The sequence below is a fragment of the Sceloporus occidentalis genome, unplaced genomic scaffold (assembly GCF_023333645.1).
Source record: "Sceloporus occidentalis isolate IW3139 unplaced genomic scaffold, rSceOcc1.0.p SCAF_16, whole genome shotgun sequence".
Taxonomy (NCBI): domain Eukaryota; kingdom Metazoa; phylum Chordata; class Lepidosauria; order Squamata; family Phrynosomatidae; genus Sceloporus; species Sceloporus occidentalis.
Genome location: NW_028316996.1, coordinates 10,196,212 through 10,217,711, shown reverse-complemented (window position 1 = coordinate 10,217,711; position 21,500 = coordinate 10,196,212). Strand labels below are relative to the sequence as shown.

The following is a 21,500-nucleotide window of genomic DNA, read 5'->3' as shown; positions in this document are numbered from 1 at the left end:
ACACGTCTGGAAGTCTCATAAAGTTGGATTTGGCAGATGCCAGGAGAAAGCTACCTGCTGAATACATGGTGCCTACTATAAAGCTTGGCGGACGAGGGATAATTTACTGTTTGTAGATTTGGGTAAGGCCACTTAGTTCCGCTAAAGGGTAATGTTAATGCTACAGCATACAGACATTTTAGACAATTGTATGCTTCCAACTTTGTGGCACCAGTTTGGGGAGGGCATGGCTGTGCTCCTGTGCACAAAGAAAGTTCCATAAAGACACAATTTGACAACTTTAATGCAGAGACAATTGAGTGGTGTGCACAGAGCCGACTTTAACCCCACTGAACACCTTTGGGATGAATTGCTATGCCATCACAAATTCTGCTCTTTTGGCTGAATGGGCAGGTATTCCCACAGACACGCTCCAAAATCATGTGGAAAGTCTTCACAGAAGAGTGGAGGCTGTCATAGCTGCAAGGAGCAACTCCATATTAATGGCCATGGTTTTGAACACGCTCATATAGTTCTAAGGGCAATGTGTCCACTTTTGATCATATAATGTACATTTTGGCCAAATGAATTACCTGTTGCTTGTGTTCATGTGATATACTGCATCAGCTCTAGTACTAGCTTAGCAAGTGCTCTGGGGTTGGATCTAACTAAATGGATTCTTCATTGATGAGGCTGCATGGAAGCCGCTTTAACATGTCTTGGTTTCACCATCATTTCCATTCTTTGTGTTTTCCGCAGACATTTTTTGTCTCATATTTATACATACAATATTTATTTACTAGAATCAATAACTGGGAGTTTTGCTTAGAATTTCTTCTACAGGTAAAGTTCGGCTGCTGATAAAAAAATATGTTTTGCAACATCTGCTTTAGATACTACACTATGTATTTAAAAAAGAAAATAAGAATGGGTATTTTTTTAACTTTGTATTTCTAGTGAGAGAGGTATACCGATATTTTCCATTTTTGAAATTGTTCCCTCTGTAATGTATGTGAAAATGGCTAAAAATAAGCCCCAATTGTCAATTGTCTATTTTCCATGCAGGTGACATGCTTGTCCAAACACAACTGCTTGGAAATGATATGCTTAAACCACTAGGCTGTTCCATCATTGCCTCTACTGAGACCCCTGTGCGCTTGCATGGAAGGTGCTCCCATCAATTTTAATGAGAGTTCCTTCTTCGGACTAGGAAGAAATCTACATTCTGGAGAGAGTTCAGAGGAGGCAACTGGAATGGAGAACGGTCTGCAGAATAAAAAGGAAAGACGGAGAGATCATAATATGTTCATGATGGGAGGGAGAACAAAGGGGGGGAGAGGGAGAGGGGAGAAAAGAGGGAGGGGATTTGAGAGAGGGGTTGGAAGAGAAGGGGAAATAAGAAAAGAGACTGGGAGAGAAGTGAATGAGGGGATGGGAGAGACAGGTAGAAGAGAGAGAGGTGTTGGGAGAGGGGATGGGATAGAGAGAAAGAGAGAACATGGGAGAGAGAGAGAGGTCACTGATTGGCTGCTTCAAGCACCAAATCAGCGACAAGAATTGTTGGACCATGGAGAGGGGGAGCTACAGCTCTATAGCTGCAACCTCTACTTGAGGAAGATACTTTAATATGCATTCTTTAAAAAATGGAAAACAGATGGGATGCCATCCTTCATGACCTTATTCATTATAGCTATCTCTCCTCCCCTTTAACATAACATAAGTTATGGTGAGTAAAGGTGATGGAAAACCCTTCCACTTAAAATTAAGGGGGTAGTAGAAGTATTATTAAACACTCATCTACAGACACCAGACAAGCCAGAAGGCTTGTTTTTCCCTCAGAAATCTCATGGTGCTGCCACAACCACAAAGGTGTGGATATAGAGGCAAAGGTGATAATTATTAACCTTATTTGCATCCGCCTACCCAGAGTGGTTGTGGCAGCACCATGAGATTTCTGAGGGAAAAACAAGCCTGGCTTGTCTGGTGTCTGTAGATGAGTGTTTATTAATGCTTCTACTCCCCTTTAACTGAAGACATATATAGAAAGTAAATATAAAATGTTTAAACACTGCTATTCTAGCTGGACCTTATGTTATCGAAGTAGCTATAGCTGTTGTGTTTACAACATGTACAGTATATGCTATGTGTTTGAAGAACACGCATTGTGAATCTAGAAAATGCCACCACTCAGTCCAATAGCTTATAAACGTAAACCTCTGCTGCTAAAAGTCAGGATTAACCCCTTAACGACAATTGCCGGTCCTGGCACGACACGGAAAAGCATGTGCTTTACGACAATTGACGTGCCAGGACCGGCACGTCTTTAAACGGGTGCAGAAAGCGATCTACTTTCGCTTTCTGCACCCAAAAAGCGTTGCTGAATGCCTCGACCTCGAGGCATTCAGCAACGCCGCGATCAGCACGAAGGGGCCATCTCTGGCCACTCCACGGGGCGTCAACAGCCGCCATACTTTGTATGGCGGCGGACGCCCGTTTTAAAAGCGTTTAGGAGGCGATCAACGATCGCCTCCTAAACTTAAATGGTGTCGCTGGAATGCCTCGATCAGGAGGCATCCAGCGACACCAAACACTTACCTTTCGGTGGGCTGTGACCGCTCCGGAGAGCGGTCACAGCCGCAGCTGCCGGTGATCTTCGCCATCAAGGAAGATGGCCGCCGCCCTGCAAGAGAAACAAGCAAGTTTTAAAAGCTCGCTAGACGGTCTCCAGACCATCTAGAAAACTCTGGCTCCACTTGCAGGTTGAATACAGGTACTGCATTCACCATGCAAGTCAATGGAGCCCAGCTTTCTAATCACATTGTGATTAGTAAAAAAAAAATTAAAAAATAAAATAAAATTAATAATTAGAAAAAAATAGTAAAAAAACAGTAAAATTTAAAAATCATTTCCCACTGATGTCACTATCAGGGGAACCTCCAAGTTGAAAAAAAAATGTTTAAAAATTTTTTTTTAAAAAGGCAACAAAATATAAAATATATATATAAAAAATATATTTTTGTGAGCAAGTCCTAAAATTAGCATATTAGCTTAAAACAATTCTCGCATGGAAAGAGTTAAAATACTGGCATATTAAATGCCCGTGGGGTGTCTACTTTTAAAAAAGGTATGATTTGATGGGGTAAATTGAATTGGCCAGGTTCAACAAGGTCCCAATTAACACCGGGGGAAGGATGGCCACACATCTAATTTCCAATTAGAAAAATGCACACGTACCAAATGTGGCCTTTTAGTTCCCCCAAAAAATGACAAATTCATGCATGTGGGGTATCACTGTACTCAGGAGATGTTGCTGAACACATATTGGGGTGTCGTGTGACAGCGGCATATACCAGGAGCTGTAAATTCATACATAAAGTAGGTGTGTGTGGGAAAAATACACACACAAAAATACTACTGCAAACTTTGAAACAATGCTGGTGGTAAAATGTGTGCATGCAAAGAGTTAAAATACCAGCATTTAAAATACCCTGGGGTGTCTAGTTTTCAAAAATATATGGTTTTGTTGGGCACACTGAAATGGCCCGGCTCAAAGATGTACCAAATAGGGCATGGGCAGTGGATCCCCAAATGCCAAAGTTCAACATTGAAAAATGCGCATGCCCCAAATGTGGCCCTTTTGCCCCCAAACAGCCAGGCAAAATCATTCATGTGGGGTATCACTGCGCTCAGGAGATGTTGCTGAACACATATTGGGGTGTTTTGTGATAGTGACATAAACGAGAACATTTTAATTCATACCTGAAGTAAAATGTGTGTGGCAAAACAAATGCAAAAAAATGACTACCACAAAGTTTGACAAAGACTGGTGGTAGATATGGTGCATGGAAAGAGTTAAAATACTAGCATTTGAAATACCCTGGGGTGTCTAGTTTTCAAAAATATATGGGTTTATTGGGCACACTGAAATGGCCCGGCTCAAAGATGTACCAAATAGGGCATGGGCAGTGGATCCCCAAATGCCAAAGTTCAACATTGAAAAATGCGCATGCCCCAAATGTGGCGCTTTTGCCCCCAAACAGCCAGGCAAAATCATTCATGTGGGGTATCACTGCGCTCAGGAGATGTTGCTGAACACATATTGGGGTGTTTTGTGATAGTGACATAAACGAGAACATTTTAATTCATACCTGAAGTAAAATGTGTGTGGCAAAACAAATGCAAAAAAATGACTACCACAAAGTTTGACAAAGACTGGTGGCAGATATGGTGCATGGAAAGAGTTAAAATACTAGCATTTGAAATACCCTGGGGTGTCTAGTTTTCAAAAATATATGACTTGATGGGGTAAATTGCATTGGCCGGGTTCAAAGATACCCGAAATGGCACATGGGGGGAAGAATTACCAGATTTGGAAAAAATGGCTTTGAAATAGCAAAACGCTACCTGTACTTATTGCCCCATAATGGGTAGAAAAAAGCAAAAAAACATAAAAACATTGGGTATTTCTAAACTCAGGACAAATAGTAGAATCTATTTAGCAGGTTTTTTCATTACCTTTTATAGATGAGTAAAAGATTTTTCAACTAAAAGTTAGAAACAGTCATTTTTTTCTAAGTTTTTCACCATATTTTATACTTTTTTTAGTAGTAAATAATAAGATACAATCAAAACAATGTCATCTAAAGAAAGCCCTTCTTGTCCTGAAAAAAACAATATCTAATGTGTGTGGGTTCAGTAAACGGGAAAGAAGAAAATTACAGCTAAACACGAGCAGCGCAGAAATGTTAAAAAGGCCATTGTCACGAAGGGTACAAAAAGTAAAATCAGCCTTTGTCACGAAGGGGTTAACATTATGGACCAAAACATGTTAACCATGTAATCCAAGGATTTAGTATTTTCTTTAGTTTATATTAACAGATTTCTTTAGTTCACACACATTATGTGAAATTTAAACTGTGGTTAAAGAACTAGCATATACCACCCTCTAGTGGCTTCCTTAAGTTAAAACATTACATTATATTAGTATTATTATTATACTTATATTTAGATTATTATTTCTATTAATATCAAATATTACAATTACACTATGCTTCTGCCTTATGGTATAAAAATATGAGCTGTATTGCTAGAACTTTCGATAATACCTTAGGTTACATTAAAACAAATGAGGGACCTGTGGGTATTTTTTTTTCAAATGTGGCCTTTATGATGTTTTTAGGGCCCACTAAATCCAAGTCTCTGTTATGCGTGTTTTGTTATGCATTACAACAATCCCAAACCTTATTTCACTGTAAAATGCTACTCGGTCACAGATACACTACATATGGGAGGCCTTTCACATATTTTGGATAATATAAAATTGCTGTCATAAAATAAAAATATTGGTTCCATCATTGCAGTTCTATTGTACTTGTAAAAAGTGCAGAACTAAATATTTCCTAATCAAGAGATTTATTTCCTTCACGCTTAAATGGAATGGCATCACACACACAAAATTAAAATGAATCTTTGTGAAAATGGTTGAAAACTGTCAGAGAGTACTGCAGGGCATGTGTCTTTAACAATTTTTAACAAAATCCTTGTTTAGTGCATACATTGCTTGTTGAAACATAAGATTCTATGCACTTATAGAACTGAGAAGCATCCCCCAGGATAAAAAAAAAAATAACAGGACCTTTTCTATATTTATTGCCATTTATTTGCCTAAACGTAAAAAAAACTCAGGCTTAGCCCTGCTAGGGTTTTTTTATATTGTGCTTATTAGAAACAGTCACAGATCCTTAAGTGAGGTTTTGCTAAATATATTAGAATACGTTTATGTGAATTGTTTATAGGGGATTGTAGGTGAACATATATATTTTCTCCTGGCACTTGGGTGCAAGTCTCAAACTTTACAGAAAAGCTTCAACACTGCATTTGCAAGCAATTTTGCTAAAAGGAAACTATTGACCCAATTGACTGATTTAAGTGCACCTCATAATTTCTTCTGAAGTTAGCTAGTTTGGTAATTAAATCTAGTAGGCTTCATCAGAAAGGAAAGATTAACGTTCTATTTATTACTATAATTTGTGCATTAAATACATTAACCGCTGCGATGGCTGCCTAGTGATGATGAGAGCAGGGTGAGGGGTGAAAGCTCAGCCCCCTCGCACTCAAACTGCTGGAGCACCGGACGTCGTGTCACTGACATCCTGTTAGCATAGAAAACGGCAGCCTGGAGCTACCAGAGGACAGAGATGAAAAAAGTGGAAGAAGTAGAAGGTCAGTAAACAAATTTATGTTTTGTACAAACTGTATAATATTTTTTGTATTTGTTAAAAATCGGTATGTGTGTGTATGTAAGTGTGTCCGTGGGGGACAAACAACATAATGCTTTTTAAATTCTTAATTATTTTTAAATGATTAATCAAAAAAAAAAAAGAAATCTCTGTATGTGTCACTTCTGTCCCCAATCAGCCCCTCCCAGTGTCACCTCTGTCCCCTTTCAGCCCCCCATGTCATTGCTGTCCTCATTCAGCTCCCCAGTGTCAGCTCTTCCAATGAATTAATATTTGAGAGTGTATGGGCCCACTTTAAGGGATGATCCTGGTAGGATACTCATATTAGCCTTTACAATTTCCCTGCTGCTGTGTACTATACTTCCCATAATCCTCAGCCAGTATCATGGGGGACATTTAACTGACTGAGCATCAAGGGGACATTAGGTTTTGCTTTTTTTCCCCCATCCTTTGTTGCTACTATGTTTAATTATGTTAAACCACGTTTTTAAATTATGTTATGTGAGGGGTATAAGGCTTTTCTGGAGGCAGAGTGCCCCATGATATGTCTTTTAACCCCCTATATGCCACTCTGCCTCTATAAATGCCTTTTAACCTCCTATATGCCACTCTGCCTCCATAAATGCCTTATACCCCCTATATGCCACTCTGTTCCATGATATGCCTTTTAACCCTCTTAATGCCAGAGTGGCATATAGGGGTATAACACTTTTGCTTTCTGGCATTTTAATACAAATAATGTGATCAAAAGAATGTTTTATAGTTATTTGTATGGCAAATAGTGTGACTCGGGTATGTATAAGAGGTGCGTGTAGGTATAAGAGCTCGACCAAATGGTCTCCAAATGTTTCCAGGACTGCTTTTCAGTCCCAGTCCGGCCCTGGTCTCTATGTAATTAAAACACTTTTAAATCCAGCTCAGACGGTAGTGCACTTTTAAGAGGCAAATCTTTGCAAGTATATGATCCCACACTTATCAAAAACAAAACTACAAATACATTTAAAAGGATAAAAACAAGTTAGCGATGTATCTTTTAATCAACAGATTTACACATACATTCCCACATACACACACTCGCCTTAAATTTCCACTACTGTTGCTTTCCTTATCAGTGTCCGTTCATTGTTAAATATTCAGATTAAAAGCAATTCTGTACAATAATTGCCTCGTGCGCAGCTGCGAGGGGGCCCACAGCCGCCTGATCAGCAGATGCAGCCTCCAGGGCTGTTTGGGAAGATCACGGATCTCCCTAACGAGCCCAACATTAAGGAACCATCTAAATGCATGGGCAGTTGCCCAGGGGCCCAGCTTTCTAGGGGCCTTGTGGTGAATTACATTGCTGCCAGCAATGTGATTCACCATGAAGCCCCTAAAAAAAATAGTAGCGTCTATATAGGGGAGGGGCGATCAGAGAGGCCACCTCCCCTGGGGCGCACTTCACACCGCACTACAAACCGGCAAATGATGGGATATAATGTCACCCCGGCGCTCTGCATCAATAGCCGGGGCATAGTGATGAGGGAGCACTAAAGGACAGGCCTGGAGTGACAGACCTCACGCTCCCATGACAGCTTGGAAGAAAGAAGATGATGTATGATGCAGGATAATTGAAGATGATGGAAAGTGAGAAAGGTAAGAGATGGGAAGAAAGGGTTGTAAGGACTGTGTATATGTGTATATGCGTAGATAGTATGTAGATAGTGAGAAGAGGAGAGGGGGTAGATAGTAAGAAAAAGGAGGGCGTATATAGTGAAAAAAAGGAGGAGAGGTAACTAGAGATAAAGGGGTAATAAGAATACTGAAATAAATAAAGAGTGAGAATGAGTGAGAGAAGGAATCAATGAGTGAATGAGTGAAAGAATAAACCTCTTGTGTGAATTAATTATGTGAATGAAAGTGTGACTTAGTGAGTGACTGTAAAGGTGTTTGTGTGTATCATAGATGTATAACAGATTTGTAGAAAGGCAAATGTGACGGTTCCTAGAGTCAACCTACCCCTCTGCTATTGTTGCACCGACTGCCTGGATCTATTTCTGGACTTGACATCGCTAGCTGTCGGCGGACATGTCACTCACGTCGCTTTCCTTTTCTCCTACTGGGATCAGGTTGCTATTTTCACTGTTTCATCTTTACATCCCTGGGCATGTGTGGTGTGTGGCATAAAGGGGGATAAAAGGCATATCATGGGGCAGAGTGGCATATAGGAGGTTATAAAGCATATCAGGAAGGCAGAGTGGCATATAGGGGGGCAGATGTGCATAACTGTTGGGGGCAGGTTGACAAATAAAAGGGAAAAAAAACACCCCAAATTTTTTTTGAGTACATCGACCACCGAGTAAGTTAACTCCGAAGGCCAGCGGTACCTAGGACTGTTTCCTATGGAACTGTTTGCATCTACCACCTCGTGTGCGGTCCGCTGGTTCTTCCACTCAGTGGTCCCGGGACTTTGATGGACTCTATGACTTCACTATTTACACGGATTGTGCCCCTCAGTTAATGTTATCCAGTGACATGAAGGCTCTTTATTGTGCTATTAATAAAAATTTATTTTATTCCCTTATTTTGTTTAGATTGTAAGCTTGCGAGCAGAGCTCTCTCCACCTAATGTATTGGTTTGTCAATTCTTGTCTTGTGATACCCCTTGAATATATGTATTGTATGAAGCGCTGCGTAAAGTGTTGGTGCTATATAAATAAAAGATAATAAAAATAGTTATATTAGGCACACTAAAGTATGGGAGATAATCTAATAACGATAATGTGTAGTCCTTATTTTAGTGGCGTCTGTGTCCTTTTGTATTGTCCCCCTGTGGTGTCCCTTCCTATAAAAGGCCATAATAAACAGATTCTTTTTGTTGTACCTAAAGACTAGTCTCGCCTGGTTATTTGGCTACTGGATAGTGATATCCCTTTACTTTGCTTGGGATTCCGGTGGATTATCGTCCTGAAGGGAGAATTCACTCTTGGCGGAGAGGAACAACCTGAGGTCCCTGGTCGGTCCGTCACAGCAAAGATCACACAAGCAGGGTCTTGAGGACCAAGATGGCACAGGGTGGGCTGTTTGGGGACAAAGTTAAGTCATGATGTGGGATGTTTGGGGACAATGATGGCAAGCCCTGTGTGTGTAATCTTGGTGCTGGTCAGGGTCTGTGTGGGCAGTGTGGACTCCAGGGCTGGCTTTGGGGTGTGCAATCAATGGCAGAAATACAATGTGGTCACCCTAGTGTGTGTGTATGGGCAGTGTATGTGTATGGGCAGTGCGTGTGTATGGGCACTGTTTCTAAGCTAGTGTGTGTGTATATGTGTGCGTGTAAAGGCTACCCTCACTAGCTACACTCTCCCTATCGCCCCCTTCTCACTAGCTACCCTCTCCCTACCGCCCCCTTCACACTAGCTACACTCTCCCTACCCCCCCTTCTCACCAGCTACCCTCTCCCTACCCCCCCTTCTCACTAGCTACCCTCTCCCTACCCCCCCTTCTCACTGTCTACCCCAGGGGTGTCCAAGTTTTTTTCTGCAGTGGGCCACTTCATCAGAATTGTATACGTGCGCGGGCCGCACTCATTTTTCACTGTGAGAAAATATGGCCTTTAATAAAATATGCAGATTAAAATAAAGTAAATGACACAAAACCTTTACTTTTCCTCTCACTGATTTCTGGGCCTAGAAAGTTTTGTGACTACAAATTCAGGACTCAGGATAATTAAAAATGAAATCGTTCTATTTATTCTAGGGATGCACCAAAATGAAAATTCTGGACCAAAACATTCACGGTTCACTTAGCCAAAACCGAAAATGACCCCCCCCACCTTTAAAAATAATAATAAAAACTCACATTTTTAATAAAAGTAGGTAAAACACCACAACTGGACAAAAAAAAAATAGCAATATCACTTGGCATGATAGGAGTGTGATTGCTAACAGGAATCACACTCTTATCATACCCAGGCAGCCAGTACATGCTGGTACAGGGTGGCTGTAAGTGATGTGCAGACCCCATATTGCTGGCAGCATCAATACACAAGGGGGGCAGCTAGCTAGGTTTCAGCATGTACTGGCTGACTTGGCATGATAGGAGTGTGATTGCTAACAGAAATCACAGTCCCATCATGCCTAGGTTCCAGCACTTACACATCCAACCAGTAAATGCTGGAACCTAGGCATGATCGGACTGTGACTGCTGTTATCAATCACACTCCTATCATGCCAAGTCAGCCAGTACATGCTGGTACACGGTGGCTGTAAGTGATGTGCAGACCCCATACTGCTGGCAGCATCAATACACAAGGGGGGCAGCTAGCTAGGTTTCAGCATGTACTGGCTGACTTGGCATGATAGGAGTGTGATTGCTAACAGAAATCACAGTCCCATCATGCCTAGGTTCCAGCACTTACACATCCAACCAGTAAATGCTGGAACCTAGGCATGATCGGACTGTGATTGCTGTTATCAATCACACTCCTATCATGCCAAGTCAGCCAGTACATGCTGGTACACGGTGGCTGTAAGTGATGTGCAGACCCCATACTGCTGGCAGCATCAATACACAAGGGGGGCAGCTAGCTATGTTTCAGCATGTACTGGCTGACTTGGCATGATAGGAGTGTGATTGCTAACAGCAATCACAGTCCCATCATGCCTAGGTTCCAGCACTTACACATCCATGCTATCACACACTCATTCATTCACAGATTCATTCCCTCAATCACGCATACTGAGTCAAACACCCTCCCCACCCCCTTACCTGCACTGCAGCTCCTCGATGCCGCTCACAGTATTCAGCAGGGGGCGCGGCCTCCCTCTGCGTTCTCTGGTACTGCACAGAGGAAGCAGGATGTGATGTCACGTGAACGCTGCTGGGTTCCGCTTCCTCTGTGCAGTACAGAAGACCCTCCCACAGGTAAGTAGCAGGGCTCGAGGTGCGGACCGCGTAAGATCGGTTGCCCTGGCTGCCGATCTTACGTGGGCCGCACCTTGAGGTCTCGCGGGCCGCATTTGCGGCGTTTCTATTGGGGGGGGGTTCATACGGCCCTGGGGAGATTTGTTCATTATCGCCCCCCCCCGCATGAGTTACTGGGGGGGATCTGTCCGCCCCTGTTCCTACGCCCATGTGTATGCACAGTTTGTGTGTAAGAGAAGTGTAGTTATTTCTATATTCATAAGCTGGAGTCTGTGTAAAGGCAGGATTGTGTAAGGGCAGTAAATGTGTATATGTGTGTAAATGGGCAGATGTGTGTAAGGGCAGTCGAGTGTAAGGGCAGTGTATACGTATATGCGTGTTAATGGGCAGATGTGTGTGGAAAGGCAGTGTGCATGTAGAAATGTGTGTGTAAGGACAGTGTAAATAAAATAACCTCTGTGAAAAAAAATAACTGCGGGGCACAATTTTCCATTCTTGCCTCGGGCACACAAAGGAGCTTGCTACGGCTCTGATGCCTTATGACCACCAATATGCCTTATAACCCCCAATATGCCACTTTGACCCCCCTGAAATTACACTCTTCCCCCTAGAAATGCCTTATACCCCCCCATATGCCACTCTGCCCCCAGAATTACCAATGCATCCCCAGACTTGTCCCCCATGCTCCAGACTCCCTGGTGTCTAATACGGCAGAATGCGCACAGACAACCTTCGCTTCTACCTGACAATTCCACTGGAGCGTCTATGATGGAGTCCACCGGCTGCCAGAGAGAAGGATCCAAATCCCCCCCAGCGCAGCAGGGTAAATGAAACAAAAAAACCACCTGCCCGGAACTGCATGTCCCTGGCGTCGGGAGATACGAATTGCACATCCCTGTTAAGGGGTTAGTAATTTGCTTCCATTTAGCTTTTTTTTTATCGTGTGTGTATGGGCAGGCATGTGTAAGAGCGGTGTATGTGTGTGTGTGTATGGGCAGTGTATATGTATACACTGATCAGCCATAAAATTATGATCACCTGCCTAATACTGTGTAGGTCCCCTTTTCCTTCAAAACAGTCCTGACCTGTCAAGGCATTGGTCTGCACTAGACTTCTGAAGGACCACTTTTTATAGGTACTACTGACCACTGCAGACAGACTCTTGTGGGAACACCACACAAGATCTGCAGTTTGGGAGATTCTCTAACCCAGTTGTCTAACATCACAATTTAGCCCTTGTTAAAGTTACCCTTGCTATTTCCTGCTTCTAATATATCAACTTTGAGGACGAAATGTTCACTTCCTGCCTAATATATCCCACCCACCGACAGATGCCATGATAACAAGATTATCAGTGTTATTCACTTCACCTGTCAGTGGTCAGAATGTATTGGTTGATCAGTGTGTGTACTGTATGTATGGGCAGGCCTGTGTAAGAGCAGTGTATGTTTGCGTGTATGGGAAGGCATGTATGTAGGCAGTGTATATGGGCATTGCATATGTGTGTGTGTAAGGGTAGTGTGTGTATGGACAGAAATGTAAGGGCAGTGTATGTGTATATGTGTGCAGGCTTGTGTAAGGGCATATGGACAGTACATATGTGTATGTGTGGGTAGGGGTCAGGCCCGGACTGGCCATCGGGCAAACCGGGCGTTTGCCCGGTGGGCCGGGCCAGGCCGGATTGATTTAGGGGCTGATGGAGCTGCAGCTCCAGGCCCCTACCTTAAAATAGGCCCAGTCAGGACCAAACTGACTGGGCCTATGCGGCCTCTACGGCCACATTAACGCAAGGCATAAGGGGCACCTGCCCCTTCAGCCCGCCGCAACTGCAACCGGGTCCGTCACTCTAAGGGGTCGGGAAGCCCCCACCAGGGCCGGCCTTACGGGTGTGCGGCCGCACAGGGTTTAAATAGAAACATCGGGGTTTTTTTTTTTTAACTTTATTTAACATCCTCCATGTTAAATAAAGTTTTTGTTAACTTTATTTAACAAGGAGGATGTTAAATAAAGTTAACACCCCCCCCCCCGATGTTTTAATGTAAGCCCTGTGCGGTCGCAGACCCCTAAGGCCGGCCCTGGTGGGGGCTTCCCGGCCCCTTAGAATGGCGGACCCTGTCGCAGTTGCGGCGGGCTGAAGGGGCAGGTGCCCCTTATGCCCTGCGTTAATGCGGCCGTAGAGGCCGCATAGGCCCAGTCAGTCCGGTCCGGCCGCAGTTGCTGCTTGCTCCGGCAACAAGGTAAGTAGGGTGAGGGAGGGGGGTGCAGTGAGAAGGGGCATAGGGGGGTTAGTGAGAAATGGGGAGAGGGGATAGATAGTGAGAGGGGGTACATAGTGGAGAGGGGGTACATAGTGGAGAGGGGGTACATAGTGAGAAGGGGCAGATAAGATGGGGAGAGGGGGTAGTGTGAATGCGTATGAGAATGAATAAATGTGTGGATGAATTGTGTGAATGCGTATGACAATTAATGAATTCATGTGTGGATGAATTGCTTGAATGATTTGTGAGACTGCATTAATGAATGTGTTAATGATTTGTGCGAATGAGTAAATGCAAACATGGTACATGAAGGGTGGGCTTTAACAATAAATAAATAAATAAATAAATATGGGCTGCTTGGGCTTAAATGCCCGGGCCTATTTTTTGTCCCAGTCCGGGCCTGGTAGGGGTGCATAAGGGCATTATATGTTTATGTGCAGGCAGGCGTGTGTATGGGATGGGCAGTGTATATGTATGTATGCGCAGGAATGTAAGGGTAGTGTATGTGTAGGTAGGGGTGTGTAAGGGCATTGCATGTGTATATGTGTGTCTGTATAAGCAGGCTTGTGTCAGGCAGTGTATATGTATGTGTATTGGCAGTGCATATGTGTTTGTATGGACAGGCAAATGTAAGGGCAGTTTATATATATATATATATATATATGGGCAGGCGAGTGTAAGGGCAGTGTGTGTGTATGTGTGCAAGCAAGCGTGTGTAAGGGAAGTATATGTGTGTATGTATGGGCAGGCATGCGTAACGGCAGTGTATAGTACATGTATATATGTACAGTATGTGTATATATATGTGTATATATATAGGTGTGAGGCTGTACCCTTACCACAAGATGAACAGGAACAGGGTAGGGTGCAAAATTTTATTCGGCCCTGTGTGACTGTAGTGATGCCACTGGATCCTAGAAAAGAAGAGGTTTGATATTTAGTATGTATTATTGAAAATTTATTTTTAACTCCAAGTTTTTTTATTCATAATTATTCTATCTTTTTAAATATTATTCATATTAAATGATGGCTTATACACACAAAAATTGCATGAAGCGAAAGCCCTATGTCTCCTTGAGAGCGGAAAAAAATATATATAAATTGTGTGGATACAATAAATAGCAAAAATGGAAATTGCGATTGGTAAAAAAAATGGCGAAAAAAGCTTTGGACAGTAGGGTGGGAAAAACCCTGGCAATGAAGGTCATAGAGTGCAGCAAAGTTGGTTAAGTTGAAGCATTCAACTTTTTTGCAAAGTTTTAGTGAGTTTGTGTACGCAGCTTAGTGCTGGGCGAGATCACCACTATGCATGGACATCAATAACTCACTATGACATCATAGTATCATAAGCTTCTACTGTCATCCCATTTGCTACTTGATTTTTGTGAGAGGGAGCTGTTGCGGTGACAGACTTGATTAGTTGTGGAAGCTTTTCCCCAGTGCGATGGATTATATAGATCCTGAGTGCTTATCAGTTATCGATCCTGCTTGGGAGGTGCTGGACCCAAACCCCAACCTCCAGGAATTGTTCATGTCACTTAATCACAAGTTTTTCAAGGGAAAGTTGATGTGGGTGGAAGTAAAATGGAGCCGCAGGATGACACAAAAAGCCGGGCTTTGTCGCTACAAGATAAATGAAGACCTGTGCGCTATTTATATCAGCAAGCCACTACTAAGCTTGAGATCAAGGAAAGATCTTGTTGAGGTCCTTCTCCACGAAATGATTCACGCTTACCTGTGTGTGACACACAAATACAAAGATGAAGGAGACCACGGTCCGGAGTTCTGCAAACACATGGAGCGCATAAACAACATCACTGGCGCCAACATTTCCATCTACCACAATTTCCATGCAGAGGTTGCTAAATGCAGAAAGCACTGGTGGCTCTGTGATGGACCCTGCAGGGCTTGGGGGCCAAGGTTTGGCTTCATAAGGCGGGCAATGAATCGGGCACCCTCTGCTCGGGAACGTTGGTGGTCACACCATCAGCTTACCTGTGGGGGGACATTTATTAAAGTGAATGAGCCCAAAAAATACGTTCAAAAAGGGAGGAAGAGGAGTTTCAGTTCACCAACCGCCACTCCAAATGACAACAGTGGCCATGAACTGCCCAGCAAGAGGGCCAGAATGGACAAATAATTCATTGCTATGTGATAACATCTATACATACTGATCAGCACATGGTTCTCGTGCTACTTAGTTACTTGGAGTTCTTGATTGTATTATATACCAATAAAATTGTTTAAAACCCAAGTGAACATTTCTATTGAATTCCTTACTATAGATATATAGATATATAGATAAGTGCATAAAGACAGGCATCTTTAATAATTTTGGGCTCACCAAACATTCTCAGCGCTAAGGAAAGATGAACAGGTGGTATTGGGTCAATTTAGGTCCAAAAGAGAGACACTTGGGAGGTATGATTTATGTGATACGTTATTTGGCATAAATCATCACATTTCCAAAATTGCACAACATTTTATTTTCAGTTCTGCAAGGGAAACATCTATCTGACAAAATTATATCTACAGGAATAAAACACACTTTCATACCTAAAACCACAACTCAAACGCAATTGAGCTCGCTGCAAGTCATCACAGCAATGCCGTCTGGGAAGTTCATGCATAGCTGTTTGGGTATCGTTAATTGACAAGCAGCTCTCGTAGCCCAGCAACAAAGTTAATTCGCGTTTCAAAGAAGTTTGTCCCAGCCGCCTTCCTTTAGCTCAAGCCCAGTTTACGGTGCTACATGACCAGAACGGCGCGGTGAGGCTATAAGCAAAGCTGCTGAAGCGAGTTTGCTGGTAAAGGTTGCTCGGTATAGAGCAAGAAGTGGCTGATGGGAATTAAATTAACTTGGCAGACCTCTTATGGCTTCTAGTACGTTGGACAAACTCGTCAATCAATAACCTGTTTTATAATAACGTCAGAATGTCATATCATACGATTAATTTAAGCTGTGTTTGGAGTTGTCATTGAGTCTCCACATACCTCTAAAGAAAAGAGCCATGAACTGTGAGGACCGTATTTACTCGATTATAAGATGACCCCCCAAATTTTAATATTAATTTAGGGGAGGGGGGAAGCCTGAATATAAGACTATCATATAAGAAAAACATTTTAATAGTAAATATTCACATGTAAACCATTTTTTCATATTTAATAAAAACTGATTGAGAAGAATGCATTTCTTGTTTTTCTTTCATTTTATTTGCCAACCTGCCCCCCAGTTATGCACATCTGACTTCAGGCTTGTCACTCTGCCCCCCCCCCCCGATATGCCTTATACCCCCTATATGTCACTCTGCCCCATATATGCATTATAACCACTCCAGATATGCCATAACCCCCCCACATGCCTTAAACCCCCTATATGCCACTCTGCCCTCAGATATGCCTTATACCCCCTATATGCATTATACCCCCCATTATGCCACTGTGACTCCAGATATGCTTTATGACCACCTTATATGCCACTCTGTCCCCAGATGTTCCTTATACCTCCTATATGTCACTCTGCCTCCATATATGTCTTATGCCCCCCCCAGATAACCTACTACCCCTAGATATGCCTTAAACCCCCTATATGCCACTCTGCCCTCAGATATGCCTGTTGACCCCTCAATATGACTTATATCCGCCAATATGTCACTGAGACCCCAGATATGGCTTGTCTGACCACCATGCTTTTAACCTTATGGTGTGAACAGTGTATACTGAAGGAATAGTTTATTTTACATTCATTTTTATTTTAAACTTGGAAATATATTAATTTGATCATTTAGTGAAGCATGGCACCTTTGAAAATGGTTACGTGAACACAAATCAGTAAACTGTATTGTAGTTACTAGTCTTTGATATGTTTTCAGGGTCCGGGCAAGCCGAATCCCAGTTAGCTTTTACCCCTGTGTTAATAATCCCAAACTGAAAAAGTGAGCTCCATTACAGAAACACTGCACATGGGAGGCTTGTGTGCGGGGCCCTTTGGTAAATTTTGGATAATATGAAATTATCAAATGTTAACAATTCCATGTGTAAAAAAAAAAATAAAAAAAAAATTGTAATTTTCAAATAAAGAAAACATTTCCCAATCTAAGATTCGCAGCCAAGTGTAATGAAATCAATAATGCAATCTCTATGCATTAACTGTATTAAAATATATCGGCAATAGTTTGTGGAAAATTCCTAAACTGGGTTAAGATAAAAGAAACAATTACCGGTAATACTATTTAGATTTACTCATTGACAACGTCGGTTTGTATACTCGCACAAATTTAAAACAAAACAGTTGAAAACACTCAGTCTAAAACAGCAGCTGAAAAATCCTGCCCGTTTACTCCATTTCTGTATCGCAAGGGTGTCCAACCTGCGGCCCTCCAGCTGCTGCAGGACTACATCTCCCATACTCCTCTGCCAGCCATTGAGCTGAAAGAGCATTATGGGAGATGTGGCCCTCCAGCTGCTGCAGGGCTACAGGTTAGTGATGGGAAGTTCGGATCATTAAAGTGAATCGGATCATTTCGATTCGTTCACTGAAATGATCCGATTCATGATCCGAATCTTCGGATCACTCAGTGTGACTCACAGGAGTTACCGTTTTCCAGTAACTCCGTGCAGGCACACTAATGATTGGCCCCGCCCCTTTCATTATGAATCCTCCCCCCTGCCTCCAGTGATGTCAATGAAGGCAGAGAGTCGTTCAAAGATTCGGATCTTACAGGGATCCGAATCTTACAGTGATCTTAAGATCCGGATCTTTGAACGACTCTCTGCCTTCATTGGGGTTCGAATCAGTCAGATAATATCACCATACTGTTATAAATAATACATTAATAATCACTGCCCCCAGGATTTACATTCCCCTTTACCTGCAACTGCACCTTAAGCTAACTTTATTAAATTAATTAAATTAACCCTCACCATTAAATTAACCCTAAACACCCATCAACCATGTCTGCCCCTAAAATTAACCCTTAACACCCCATCAACCATGACTGCCCCGCACCGGTGCGGGGAACTCTGATCTCTGACAGCCGGGGAAGGTATCCGCGACGGACGCAGACAAACCCCCGCTGCCAACTCCACCTCCTTCTGGCTGCAGTGGAAGGAGACGTCAACCCGCTGCCTCGGCAATACAGCAGGAAATTGGAAGCACCGGTAAGTGTGTGTGTGTGTGTGTGTGTTAAATGGGGGCATAGGGCATTTCTGGAATGCCTTTTACCCCTATTTACCACTCTGGCACTTAGGGGTTTAAAAGGCATATTATGGGGCAGAGTGGCATATAGGGAGGTATAAGGCATTTCAGGAGGCAGAGTGGCGTTAAGGGGGCATTTAATAGAGCACTCTGCCTCCTGAAATGCCTTATACCTCCCTATATGCCACTCTGCCCTATAATATGCCTTTTAACCCCCTAAATGCCAGAGTGGCATATAGGGGTATAAGGCATTTCTGGAGGCAGAGTGCTCTATACAATGCCTTTTAACTCCCTTAATGCCACTCTGCCTCCTGGAATGCCTTATACCTCCCTATATGCCACTCTGCCCCATAATATGCATTTTAACCCCCTAAATGCCAGAATGGGATATAGGGGTAAAAGGCATTTCTGGAGGCAGAGTGGCGCATAGGGGGTCAAAAGGCATGCCATGGGGCACAGTGGCATATAGAGGGTTAAAAGGCATATCATGGGCCACAGTGCCATATTGGTGTGGCAAGCCTGGGGGCAGATGTGCGTAACTGGGGGACAGGTTGGAAAATACAAGGAAATAAAAACAAAAAAAATATTTTTCTCAATCATAGCTTTTATTTAATAAAATAGTTTACATGAATTAACATTTACTGGTAAAACTTTTTTCCTTTAGGTTCGTCTTATATTCAGGCTTTTTCTTTTTTTCCAAAGTTAATATTCAGATTTTGGGGGGTCGTCTTATAATCAGGGTCGTCTTATAATCGAGCAAATACGGTACTGCTAGCTACCTTGTTTTACATATTGCTTAATTATCATTGCTGCTTAGAAGCCTATATAAAATATTGTCAAAGTGGTTTTTATTACATGTTTTATAGTAATAAACAGTGCCGACCAGAGTAAGCTTTTTGACTTACTGTACCCATGTATTAAAATATGAGGTTTAAAGTTCATCATAAAATTCGGAAGCCATGATGGTTCTTAAGTTTAATTTCTCATATACATTTATATAGAGAGAAGAAATCTATATACAATCAATGTGTATTTAACAATTTATAAAGCCAACTCATTAAAAATTATACTGGCTGCATAGCACATTTGACATTATTGCCATTTCATTAAAGAAAGGAAAACAAACGGATTTACAGAATTTGGCCACTCTGGACACCAACTTGTGTGCAGTTATCGGACTTTTCAAAACATATCAAATACTTTTAAGATGAATAAAATTTGAAGGTATACATTTTTAGCACTGTTTCAATACAACACTGATATTTTAAAAATTAAAACAATTCTAATAAAGAATATTAATAAAGTGGAACACTATAGAGCATATGACTGGAATTAGTGTTCCCTTTCCCCATTTTTGTCATCCTGAACAGTCATTCCATCAAAATGTTTTTGTTTTTTTGTGTTAATGAACATACATATTTCTATACTTGAGAAGGCCTGAGTTGTGGGGAAAGGAACAGTCAAAGAAAGCCTGAGAAAGGAAAAAAAATGTTCATTTAATTAATTTACAATAATTTACAGCAGTGTAGTTTGTAAAAAAATTGCATGAAGCGAAAGCCCTATCTCTCCTTGAGAGCGGAAAAAATAATATATAAATTGTGTGGATACAATAAATAGCAAAAATGGAAATTGCGATTGGTAAAAAAAATTGCGCAAAAAGCTTTGGACAGTAGGGTGGGAAAAACCCTGGCCGTGAAGGTCATAGAGTGCAGCAAAGTTGGTTAAGTTGAAGCATTCAACTTTTTTGCAGTTTTAGTGAGTTTGTGTACGCAGCTTAGTGCTGGGCGAGATCACCACTATGCATGGACATCAATAACTCACTATGACATCATAGTATCATAAGCTTCTACAGTCATCCCATTTGCTACTTGATTTTTGTGAGAGGGAGCTGTTGCGGTGGCAGACTTGATTAGTTGTGGAAGCTTTTCCCCAGTGCGATGGATTATATAGATCCTGAGTGCTTATCAGTTATTGATCCTGCTTGGGAGGTGCTGGACCCAAACCCCAACCTCCAGGAATTGTTCATGTCACTTAATCACAAGTTTTTCAAGGGAAAGTTGATGTGGGTGGAAGTAAAATGGAGCCACAGGATGACACAAAAAGCCGGGCTTTGTCGCTACAAGATAAATGAAGACCTGTGCACTATTTATATCAGCAAGCCACTACTAAGCTTGAGATCAAGGAAAGATCTTGTTGAGGTCCTTCTCCACGAAATGATTCACGCTTACCTGTGTGTGACACACAAATACAAAGATGAAGGAGACCACGGTCCGGAGTTCTGCAAACACATGGAGCGCATAAACAACATCACTGGCGCCAACATTTCCATCTACCACAATTTCCATGCAGAGGTTGCTAAATGCAGAAAGCACTGGTGGCTCTGTGATGGACCCTGCAGGGCTTGGGGGCCAAGGTTTGGCTTCATAAGGCGGGCAATGAATCGGGCACCCTCTGCTCGGGAACGTTGGTGGTCACACCATCAGCTTACCTGTGGGGGGACATTTATTAAAGTGAATGAGCCCAAAAAATACGTTCAAAAAGGGAGGAAGAGGAGTTTCAGTTCACCAACCGCCACTCCAAATGACAACAGTGGCCATGAACTGCCCAGCAAGAGGGCCAGAATGGACAAATAATTCATTGCTATGTGATAACATCTATACATACTGATCAGCACATGGTTCTCGTGCTACTTAGTTACTTGGAGTTCTTGATTGTATTATATACCAATAAAATTGTTTAAAACCCAAGTGAACATTTCTATTGAATTCCTTACTATAGATATATAGATATATAGATAAGTGCATAAAGACAGGCATCTTTAATAATTTTGGGCTCACCAAACATTCTCAGCGCTAAGGAAAGATGAACAGGTGGTATTGGGTCAATTTAGGTCCAAAAGAGAGACACTTGGGAGGTATGATTTATGTG

The 21,500-nt window shown here is 42.2% G+C and overlaps 2 pseudogenes; both read left to right on the top strand.

Annotated features, from left to right (window-relative positions):
- The first annotated feature begins 14,819 nt into the window (after positions 1 to 14,819).
- LOC149303017 (DNA-dependent metalloprotease SPRTN pseudogene) lies at positions 14,820 to 15,515 on the top strand (annotated as a pseudogene).
- A 4,994-nt stretch (positions 15,516 to 20,509) lies between these two features.
- LOC149303016 (DNA-dependent metalloprotease SPRTN pseudogene) lies at positions 20,510 to 21,205 on the top strand (annotated as a pseudogene).
- The last annotated feature ends 295 nt before the right edge of the window (positions 21,206 to 21,500 follow it).